Below are 8,209 nucleotides of genomic sequence, written 5' to 3'. Positions count from 1 at the left end.
ACTTCTCTCTCCAAAAGGCAGAGGACACTGCTGCTTTTTCACTTGAGAAATATGAGAAAAAGGCAAGATTGAAGAGATGCATACAAAGATGTGGGTAACGGTAAAAAGGGAAAAGAGAATCAAACAATACATCAATATTTTCTTATTTTTGGAATGTTAATTAATGACCTGGTTTAGGTTCGTTAACGTTTTAAAATGTACCTACTGTTGTAGGTTTTAAAGAACTATGTGTTGGAGACAAACTTGCTTACGGCCATACCTATCTGTTCGCGCCCGATCTCGTCCGATCTCGGAAGCTAAGCAGAGTCGGGCCTGGTTAGTACTTGGATGGGAGACCGCCTGGGAATACCAGCTGCTGTAAGTTTTTTCACTTCTCTCTCCAAAAGGCAGAGGACACTCCTGCTTTTTCACTTGAGAAATATGAGAAAAAGGCAAGATTGAAGAGATGCATACAAAGATGTGGGTAACGGTAAAAAGGGAAAAGAGAATCAAACAATATATCAATATTTTCTTATTTTTGGAATGGTAATTAATGAACTGGTTTAGGTTCGTTAACGTTTCAAAATTGACCTACTGTTGTAGGTTTTAAAGAACTATGTGTTGGAGACAAACTTGCTTACGGCCATACCTCTCTGTTCGCGCCCGATCTCGTCCGATCTCGGAAGCTAAGCAGAGTCGGGCCTGGTTAGTACTTGGATGGGAGACCGCCTGGGAATACCAGGTGCTGTACGTTTTTTCACTTCTCTCTCCAAAAGGCAGAGGACACTGCTGCTTTTTCACTTGAGAAATATGAGAAAAAGGCAAGATAGAAGAAGAGATGCATACAAGGATGTGGGTAACAGTAAAAAGTGAAAAGAGAATCAATCAATCAATATTTTCTCATTTTTGGAATGGTAATTAATGAACTGGTTTAGGTTCGTTGACGTTTTAAAATTGACCTACTGTTGTAGGTTTTAAAGAACTATGTGTTGGAGACAAACTTGCTTACGGCCATACCTCTCTGTTCGCGCCCGATCTCGTCCGATCTCGGAAGCTAAGCAGAGTCGGGCCTGGTTAGTACTTGGATGGGAGACCGCCTGGGAATACCAGGTGCTGTACATTTTTTCACTTCTCTCTCCAAAAGGCAGAGGACACTGCTGCTTTTTCACTTGAGAAATATGAGAAAAAGGCAAGATAGAAGAAGAGATGCATACAAAGATGTGGGTAACGGTAAAAAGGGAAAAGAGAATCAATCAATCAATATTTTCTCATTTTTGGAATGGTAATTAATGAACTGGTTTAGGTTCGTTAACGTTTCAAAATTGACCTACTGTTGTAGGTTTTAAAGAACTATGTGTTGGAGACAAACTTGCTTACGGCCATACCTCTCTGTTCGCGCCCGATCTCGTCCGATCTCGGAAGCTAAGCAGAGTCGGGCCTGGTTAGTACTTGGATGGGAGACCGCCTGGGAATACCAGGTGCTGTACGTTTTTTCACTTCTCTCTCCAAAAGGCAGAGGACACTCCTGCTTTTTCACTTGAGAAATATGAGAAAAAGGCAAGATTGAAGAGATGCATACAAAGATTTGGGTAACGGTAAAAAGGGAAAAGAGAATCGATCAATCAATATTTTCTCATTTTTGGAATGTTAATTAATGAACTGGTTTAGGTTCGTTAACGTTTTAAAATTGACCTACTGTTGTAGGTTTTAAAGAACTATGTGTTGGAGACAAACTTGCTTACGGCCATACCTCTCTGTTCGCGCCCGATCTCGTCAGATCTCGGAAGCTAAGCAGAGTCGGGCCTGGTTAGTACTTGGATGGGAGACCGCCTGGGAATACCAGGTGCTGTAAGTTTTTTCACTTCTCTCTCCAAAAGGCAGAGGACACTCCTGCTTTTTCACTTGAGAAATATGAGAAAAAGGCAAGATTGAAGAAGAGATGCATACAAAGATGTGGGTAACGGTAAAAAGGGAAAAGAGAATCAAACAATATATCAATATTTTCTTATTTTTGGAATGTTAATTAATGAACTGGTTTAGGTTCGTTAACGTTTCAAAATTGACCTACTGTTGTAGGTTTTAAAGAACTATGTGTTGGAGACAAACTCGCTTACGGCCATACCTCTCTGTTAGCGCCCGATCTCGTCCGATCTCGGAAGCTAAGCAGAGTCGGGCCTGGTTAGTACTTGGATGGGAGACCGCCTGGGAATACCAGTTGCTGTAAGTTTTTTCACTTCTCTCTCCAAAAGGCAGAGGACACTCCTGCTTTTTCACTTGAGAAATATGAGAAAAAGGCAAGATTGAAGAAGAGATGCATACAAAGATGTGGGTAACGGTAAAAAGGGAAAAGAGAATCAATCAATATATCAATATTTTCTTATTTTTGGAATGTTAATTAATGAACTGGTTTAGGTTCGTTAACGTTTCAAAATTGACCTACTGTTGTAGGTTTTAAAGAACTATGTGTTGGAGACAAACTTGCTTACGGCCATACCTCTCTGTTCGCGCCCGATCTCGTCCGATCTCGGAAGCTAAGCAGAGTCGGGCCTGTTTAGTACTTGGATGGGAGACCGCCTGGGAATACCAGGTGCTGTACGTTTTTTCACTTCTCTCTCCAAAAGGCAGAGGACACTCCTGCTTTTTCACTTGAGAAATATGAGAAAAAGGCAAGATTGAAGAGATGCATACAAAGATGTGGGTAACGGTAAAAAGGGAAAAGAGAATCAATCAATCAATATTTTCTCATTTTTGGAATGTTAATTAATGAACTGGTTTAGGTTCGTTAACGTTTTAAAATTGACCTACTGTTGTAGGTTTTAAAGAACTATGTGTTGGAGACAAACTTGCTTACGGCCATACCTCTCTGTTCGCGCCCGATCTCGTCCGATCTCGGAAGCTAAGCAGAGTCGGGCCTGGTTAGTACTTGGATGGGAGACCGCCTGGGAATACCAGGTGCTGTACATTTTTTCACTTCTCTCTCCAAAAGGCAGAGGACACTGCTGCTTTTTCACTTGAGAAATATGAGAAAAAGGCAAGATTGAAGAGATGCATACAAAGATGTGGGTAACGGTAAAAAGGGAAAAGAGAATCAAACAATACATCAATATTTTCTTATTTTTGGAATGTTAATTAATGAACTGGTTTAGGTTCGTTAACGTTTTAAAATGTACCTACTGTTGTAGGTTTTAAAGAACTATGTGTTGGAGACAAACTTGCTTACGGCCATACCTATCTGTTCGCGCCCGATCTCGTCCGATCTCGGAAGCTAAGCAGAGTCGGGCCTGGCTAGTACTTGGATGGGAGACCGCCTGGGAATACCAGCTGCTGTAAGTTTTTTCACTTCTCTCTCCAAAAGGCAGAGGACACTCCTGCTTTTTCACTTGAGAAATATGAGAAAAAGGCAAGATTGAAGAGATGCATACAAAGATGTGGGTAACGGTAAAAAGGGAAAAGAGAATCAAACAATATATCAATATTTTCTTATTTTTGGAATGTTAATTAATGAACTGGTTTAGGTTCGTTAACGTTTCAAAATTGACCTACTGTTGTAGGTTTTAAAGAACTATGTGTTGGAGACAAACTTGCTTACGGCCATACCTCTCTGTTTGCGCCCGATCTCGTCCGATCTCGGAAGCTAAGCAGAGTCGGGCCTGGTTAGTACTTGGATGGGAGACCGCCTGGGAATACCAGGTGCTGTACGTTTTTTCACTTCTCTCTCCAAAAGGCAGAGGACACTCCTGCTTTTTCACTTGAGAAATATGAGAAAAAGGCAAGATTGAAGAGATGCATACAAAGATTTGGGTAACGGTAAAAAGGGAAAAGAGAATCAATCAATCAATATTTTCTCATTTTTGGAATGTTAATTAATGAACTGGTTTAGGTTCGTTAACGTTTTAAAATTGACCTACTGTTGTAGGTTTTAAAGAACTATGTGTTGGAGACAAACTTGCTTACGGCCATACCTCTCTGTTCGCGCCCGATCTCGTCCGATCTCGGAAGCTAAGCAGAGTCGGGCCTGGTTAGTACTTGGATGGGAGACCGCCTGGGAATACCAGGTGCTGTACATTTTTTCACTTCTTTCTCCAAAAGGCAGAGGACACTGCTGCTTTTTCACTTGAGAAATATGAGAAAAAGGCAAGATTGAAGAGATGCATACAAAGATGTGGGTAACGGTAAAAAGGGAAAAGAGAATCAAACAATACATCAATATTTTCTTATTTTTGGAATGTTAATTAATGAACTGGTTTAGGTTCATTAACGTTTTAAAATGTACCTACTGTTGTAGGTTTTAAAGAACTATGTGTTGGAGACAAACTTGCTTACGGCCATACCTATCTGTTCGCGCCCGATCTCGTCCGATCTCGGAAGCTAAGCAGAGTCGGGCCTGGTTAGTACTTGGATGGGAGACCGCCTGGGAATACCAGCTGCTGTAAGTTTTTTCACTTCTCTCTCCAAAAGGCAGAGGACACTCCTGCTTTTTCACTTGAGAAATATGAGAAAAAGGCAAGATTGAAGAGATGCATACAAAGATGTGGGTAACGGTAAAAAGGGAAAAGAGAATCAAACAATATATCAATATTTTCTTATTTTTGGAATGTTAATTAATGAACTGGTTTAGGTTCGTTAACGTTTCAAAATTGACCTACTGTTGTAGGTTTTAAAGAACTATGTGTTGGAGACAAACTTGCTTACGGCCATACCTCTCTGTTCGCGCCCGATCTCGTCCGATCTCGGAAGCTAAGCAGAGTCGGGCCTGGTTAGTACTTGGATGGGAGACCGCCTGGGAATACCAGGTGCTGTACGTTTTTTCACTTCTCTCTCCAAAAGGCAGAGGACACTGCTGCTTTTTCACTTGAGAAATATGAGAAAAAGGCAAGATAGAAGAAGAGATGCATACAAGGATGTGGGTAACAGTAAAAAGTGAAAAGAGAATCAATCAATCAATATTTCCTCATTTTTGGAATGGTAATTAATGAACTGGTTTAGGTTCGTTAACGTTTCAAAATTGACCTACTGTTGTAGGTTTTAAAGAACTATGTGTTGGAGACAAACTTGCTTACGGCCATACCTCTCTGTTCGCGCCCGATCTCGTCCGATCTCGGAAGCTAAGCAGAGTCGGGCCTGGTTAGTACTTGGATGGGAGACCGCCTGGGAATACCAGGTGCTGTACGTTTTTTCACTTCTCTCTCCAAAAGGCAGAGGACACTGCTGCTTTTTCACTTGAGAAATATGAGAAAAAGGCAAGATAGAAGAAGAGATGCATACAAGGATGTGGGTAACAGTAAAAAGTGAAAAGAGAATCAATCAATCAATATTTTCTCATTTTTGGAATGGTAATTAATGAACTGGTTTAGGTTCGTTGACGTTTTAAAATTGACCTACTGTTGTAGGTTTTAAAGAACTATGTGTTGGAGACAAACTTGCTTACGGCCATACCTCTCTGTTCGCGCCCGATCTCGTCCGATCTCGGAAGCTAAGCAGAGTCGGGCCTGGTTAGTACTTGGATGGGAGACCGCCTGGGAATACCAGGTGCTGTACATTTTTTCACTTCTCTCTCCAAAAGGCAGAGGACACTGCTGCTTTTTCACTTGAGAAATATGAGAAAAAGGCAAGATAGAAGAAGAGATGCATACAAGGATGTGGGTAACAGTAAAAAGTGAAAAGAGAATCAATCAATCAATATTTTCTCATTTTTGGAATGGTAATTAATGAACTGGTTTAGGTTCGTTGACGTTTTAAAATTGACCTACTGTTGTAGGTTTTAAAGAACTATGTGTTGGAGACAAACTTGCTTACGGCCATACCTCTCTGTTCGCGCCCGATCTCGTCCGATCTCGGAAGCTAAGCAGAGTCGGGCCTGGTTAGTACTTGGATGGGAGACCGCCTGGGAATACCAGGTGCTGTACATTTTTTCACTTCTCTCTCCAAAAGGCAGAGGACACTGCTGCTTTTTCACTTGAGAAATATGAGAAAAAGGCAAGACAGAAGAAGAGATGCATACAAAGATGTGGGTAACAGTAAAAAGGGAAAAGAGAATCAATCAATCAATATTTTCTCATTTTTGGAATGGTAATTAATGAACTGGTTTAGGTTCGTTAACGTTTTAAAATTGACCTACTGTTGTAGGTTTTAAAGAACTATGTGTTGGAGACAAACTTGCTTACGGCCATACCTCTCTGTTCGCACCCGATCTCGTCCGATCTCGGAAGCTAAGCAGAGTCGGGCCAGGTTAGTACTTGGATGGGAGACCGCCTGGGAATACCAGGTGCTGTAAGTTTTTCACTTCTCTCTCCAAAAGGCAGAGGACACTGCTGCTTTTTCAATTGAGAAATATGAGAAAAAGGCAAGATTGAAGAGATGCATACAAAGATGTGGGTAACGGTAAAAAGGGAAAAGAGAATCAAACAATATATCAATATTTTCTTATTTTTGGAATGTTAATTAATGAACTGGTTTAGGTTCGTTAACGTTTTAAAATTGACCTACTGTTGTAGGTTTTAAAGAACTATGTGTTGGAGACAAACTTGCTTACGGCCATACCTCTCTGTTCGCGCCCGATCTCGTCCGATCTCGGAAGCTAAGCAGAGTCGGGCCTGGTTAGTACTTGGATGGGAGACCGCCTGGGAATACCAGGTGCTGTAAGTTTTTTCACTTCTCTCTCCAAAAGGCAGAGGACACTCCTGCTTTTTCACTTGAGAAATATGAGAAAAAGGCAAGATTGAAGAAGAGATGCATACAAAGATGTGGGTAACGGTAAAAAGGGAAAAGAGAATCAAACAATATATCAATATTTTCTTATTTTTGGAATGTTAATTAATGAACTGGTTTAGGTTCGTTAACGTTTCAAAATTGACCTACTGTTGTAGGTTTTAAAGAACTATGTGTTGGAGACAAACTCGCTTACGGCCATACCTCTCTGTTAGCGCCCGATCTCGTCCGATCTCGGAAGCTAAGCAGAGTCGGGCCTGGTTAGTACTTGGATGGGAGACCGCCTGGGAATACCAGTTGCTGTAAGTTTTTTCACTTCTCTCTCCAAAAGGCAGAGGACACTCCTGCTTTTTCACTTGAGAAATATGAGAAAAAGGCAAGATTGAAGAAGAGATGCATACAAAGATGTGGGTAACCGTAAAAAGGGAAAAGAGAATCAATCAATATATCAATATTTTCTTATTTTTGGAATGTTAATTAATGAACTGGTTTAGGTTCGTTAACGTTTCAAAATTGACCTACTGTTGTAGGTTTTAAAGAACTATGTGTTGGAGACAAACTTGCTTACGGCCATACCTCTCTGTTCGCGCCCGATCTCGTCCGATCTCGGAAGCTAAGCAGAGTCGGGCCTGGTTAGTACTTGGATGGGAGACTACCTGGGAAGACCAGGTGCTGTAAGTTTTTTCACTTCTCTCTCCAAAAGGCAGAGGACACTGCTGCTTTTTCACTTGAGAAATATGAGAAAAAGGCAAGATTGAAGAGATGCATACAAAGATGTGGGTAACGGTAAAAAGGGAAAAGAGAATCAATCAATATATCAATATTTTCTTATTTTTGGAATGTTAATTAATGAACTGGTTTAGGTTCGTTAACGTTTTAAAATGTACCTACTGTTGTAGGTTTTAAAGAACTATGTGTTGGAGACAAACTTGCTTACGGCCATACCTATCTGTTCGCGCCCGATCTCGTCCGATCTCGGAAGCTAAGCAGAGTCGGGCCTGGTTAGTACTTGGATGGGAGACCGCCTGGGAATACCAGGTGCTGTAAGTTTTTTCACTTCTCTCTCCAAAAGGCAGAGGACACTGCTGCTTTTTCACTTGAGAAATATGAGAAAAAGGCAAGATTGAAGAGATGCATACAAAGATGTGGGTAATGGTAAAAAGGGAAAAGAGAATCAAACAATATATCAATATTTTCTTATTTTTGGAATGTTAATTAATAAACTGGTTTAGGTTCGTTAACGTTTCAAAATTGACCTACTGTTGTAGGTTTTAAAGAACTATGTGTTGGAGACAAACTTGCTTACGGCCATACCTCTCTGTTCGTGCCCGATCTCGGAAGCTAAGCAGAGTCGGGCTTGGTTAGTACTTGGATGGGAGACCGCCTGGGAATACCAGGTGCTGTAAGTTTTTTCACTTCTCTCTCCAAAAGGCAGAGGACACTGCCGCTTTTTCACTTGAGAAATATGAGAAAAAGGCAAGATAGAAGAAGAGATGCATACAAAGATGTGGGTAACGGTAAA

The 8,209-nt window shown here is 41.0% G+C and overlaps 21 non-coding genes and 1 pseudogene across 21 annotated transcripts; all 22 read left to right on the top strand.

Annotated features, from left to right (window-relative positions):
- Positions 1–245: 245 nt before the first annotated feature.
- On the top strand, positions 246–364 carry LOC142950349 (5S ribosomal RNA). Its single transcript, XR_012954272.1, has one exon. It is a non-coding gene; the product is annotated as a 5S ribosomal RNA (ribosomal RNA).
- Positions 365–614: 250 nt separating this feature from the next.
- On the top strand, positions 615–733 carry LOC142950233 (5S ribosomal RNA). Its single transcript, XR_012954163.1, has one exon. It is a non-coding gene; the product is annotated as a 5S ribosomal RNA (ribosomal RNA).
- Positions 734–982: 249 nt separating this feature from the next.
- On the top strand, positions 983–1,101 carry LOC142950309 (5S ribosomal RNA). The gene has a single exon (XR_012954234.1). It is a non-coding gene; the product is annotated as a 5S ribosomal RNA (ribosomal RNA).
- Positions 1,102–1,350: 249 nt separating this feature from the next.
- On the top strand, positions 1,351–1,469 carry LOC142950232 (5S ribosomal RNA). Its single transcript, XR_012954162.1, has one exon. It is a non-coding gene; the product is annotated as a 5S ribosomal RNA (ribosomal RNA).
- A 246-nt stretch (positions 1,470–1,715) lies between these two features.
- On the top strand, positions 1,716–1,834 carry LOC142950530 (5S ribosomal RNA). The gene has a single exon (XR_012954425.1). It is a non-coding gene; the product is annotated as a 5S ribosomal RNA (ribosomal RNA).
- A 253-nt stretch (positions 1,835–2,087) lies between these two features.
- Positions 2,088–2,206, top strand: LOC142950269 (5S ribosomal RNA). The gene has a single exon (XR_012954195.1). It is a non-coding gene; the product is annotated as a 5S ribosomal RNA (ribosomal RNA).
- A 253-nt stretch (positions 2,207–2,459) lies between these two features.
- On the top strand, positions 2,460–2,578 carry LOC142950292 (5S ribosomal RNA). The gene has a single exon (XR_012954218.1). It is a non-coding gene; the product is annotated as a 5S ribosomal RNA (ribosomal RNA).
- Positions 2,579–2,824: 246 nt separating this feature from the next.
- On the top strand, positions 2,825–2,943 carry LOC142950308 (5S ribosomal RNA). The gene has a single exon (XR_012954233.1). It is a non-coding gene; the product is annotated as a 5S ribosomal RNA (ribosomal RNA).
- Positions 2,944–3,193: 250 nt separating this feature from the next.
- On the top strand, positions 3,194–3,312 carry LOC142950351 (5S ribosomal RNA). Its single transcript, XR_012954274.1, has one exon. It is a non-coding gene; the product is annotated as a 5S ribosomal RNA (ribosomal RNA).
- A 250-nt stretch (positions 3,313–3,562) lies between these two features.
- LOC142950220 (5S ribosomal RNA) lies at positions 3,563–3,681 on the top strand. The gene has a single exon (XR_012954150.1). It is a non-coding gene; the product is annotated as a 5S ribosomal RNA (ribosomal RNA).
- Positions 3,682–3,927: 246 nt separating this feature from the next.
- On the top strand, positions 3,928–4,046 carry LOC142950307 (5S ribosomal RNA). The gene has a single exon (XR_012954232.1). It is a non-coding gene; the product is annotated as a 5S ribosomal RNA (ribosomal RNA).
- A 250-nt stretch (positions 4,047–4,296) lies between these two features.
- Positions 4,297–4,415, top strand: LOC142950348 (5S ribosomal RNA). The gene has a single exon (XR_012954271.1). It is a non-coding gene; the product is annotated as a 5S ribosomal RNA (ribosomal RNA).
- Positions 4,416–4,665: 250 nt separating this feature from the next.
- On the top strand, positions 4,666–4,784 carry LOC142950231 (5S ribosomal RNA). The gene has a single exon (XR_012954161.1). It is a non-coding gene; the product is annotated as a 5S ribosomal RNA (ribosomal RNA).
- Positions 4,785–5,033: 249 nt separating this feature from the next.
- On the top strand, positions 5,034–5,152 carry LOC142950230 (5S ribosomal RNA). The gene has a single exon (XR_012954160.1). It is a non-coding gene; the product is annotated as a 5S ribosomal RNA (ribosomal RNA).
- Positions 5,153–5,401: 249 nt separating this feature from the next.
- LOC142950306 (5S ribosomal RNA) lies at positions 5,402–5,520 on the top strand. The gene has a single exon (XR_012954231.1). It is a non-coding gene; the product is annotated as a 5S ribosomal RNA (ribosomal RNA).
- Positions 5,521–5,769: 249 nt separating this feature from the next.
- On the top strand, positions 5,770–5,888 carry LOC142950305 (5S ribosomal RNA). The gene has a single exon (XR_012954230.1). It is a non-coding gene; the product is annotated as a 5S ribosomal RNA (ribosomal RNA).
- Positions 5,889–6,137: 249 nt separating this feature from the next.
- Positions 6,138–6,256, top strand: LOC142950229 (5S ribosomal RNA). Its single transcript, XR_012954159.1, has one exon. It is a non-coding gene; the product is annotated as a 5S ribosomal RNA (ribosomal RNA).
- Positions 6,257–6,505: 249 nt separating this feature from the next.
- On the top strand, positions 6,506–6,624 carry LOC142950447 (5S ribosomal RNA). The gene has a single exon (XR_012954348.1). It is a non-coding gene; the product is annotated as a 5S ribosomal RNA (ribosomal RNA).
- A 253-nt stretch (positions 6,625–6,877) lies between these two features.
- On the top strand, positions 6,878–6,996 carry LOC142950267 (5S ribosomal RNA). Its single transcript, XR_012954194.1, has one exon. It is a non-coding gene; the product is annotated as a 5S ribosomal RNA (ribosomal RNA).
- Positions 6,997–7,249: 253 nt separating this feature from the next.
- LOC142950213 (5S ribosomal RNA) lies at positions 7,250–7,368 on the top strand. Its single transcript, XR_012954144.1, has one exon. It is a non-coding gene; the product is annotated as a 5S ribosomal RNA (ribosomal RNA).
- A 250-nt stretch (positions 7,369–7,618) lies between these two features.
- On the top strand, positions 7,619–7,737 carry LOC142950251 (5S ribosomal RNA). The gene has a single exon (XR_012954179.1). It is a non-coding gene; the product is annotated as a 5S ribosomal RNA (ribosomal RNA).
- Positions 7,738–7,987: 250 nt separating this feature from the next.
- Positions 7,988–8,096, top strand: LOC142950376 (5S ribosomal RNA; annotated as a pseudogene).
- Positions 8,097–8,209: the final 113 nt, after the last annotated feature.

This window comes from Anarhichas minor, unplaced genomic scaffold (assembly GCF_050575085.1).
Source record: "Anarhichas minor isolate MPS153535 unplaced genomic scaffold, ASM5057508v1 ptg000015l, whole genome shotgun sequence".
NCBI classification, from domain to species: Eukaryota; Metazoa; Chordata; class Actinopteri; order Perciformes; family Anarhichadidae; genus Anarhichas; species Anarhichas minor.
Note: the sequence above shows the minus strand (reverse complement) of the source record. Positions and strands in the feature narration are given on the sequence as shown.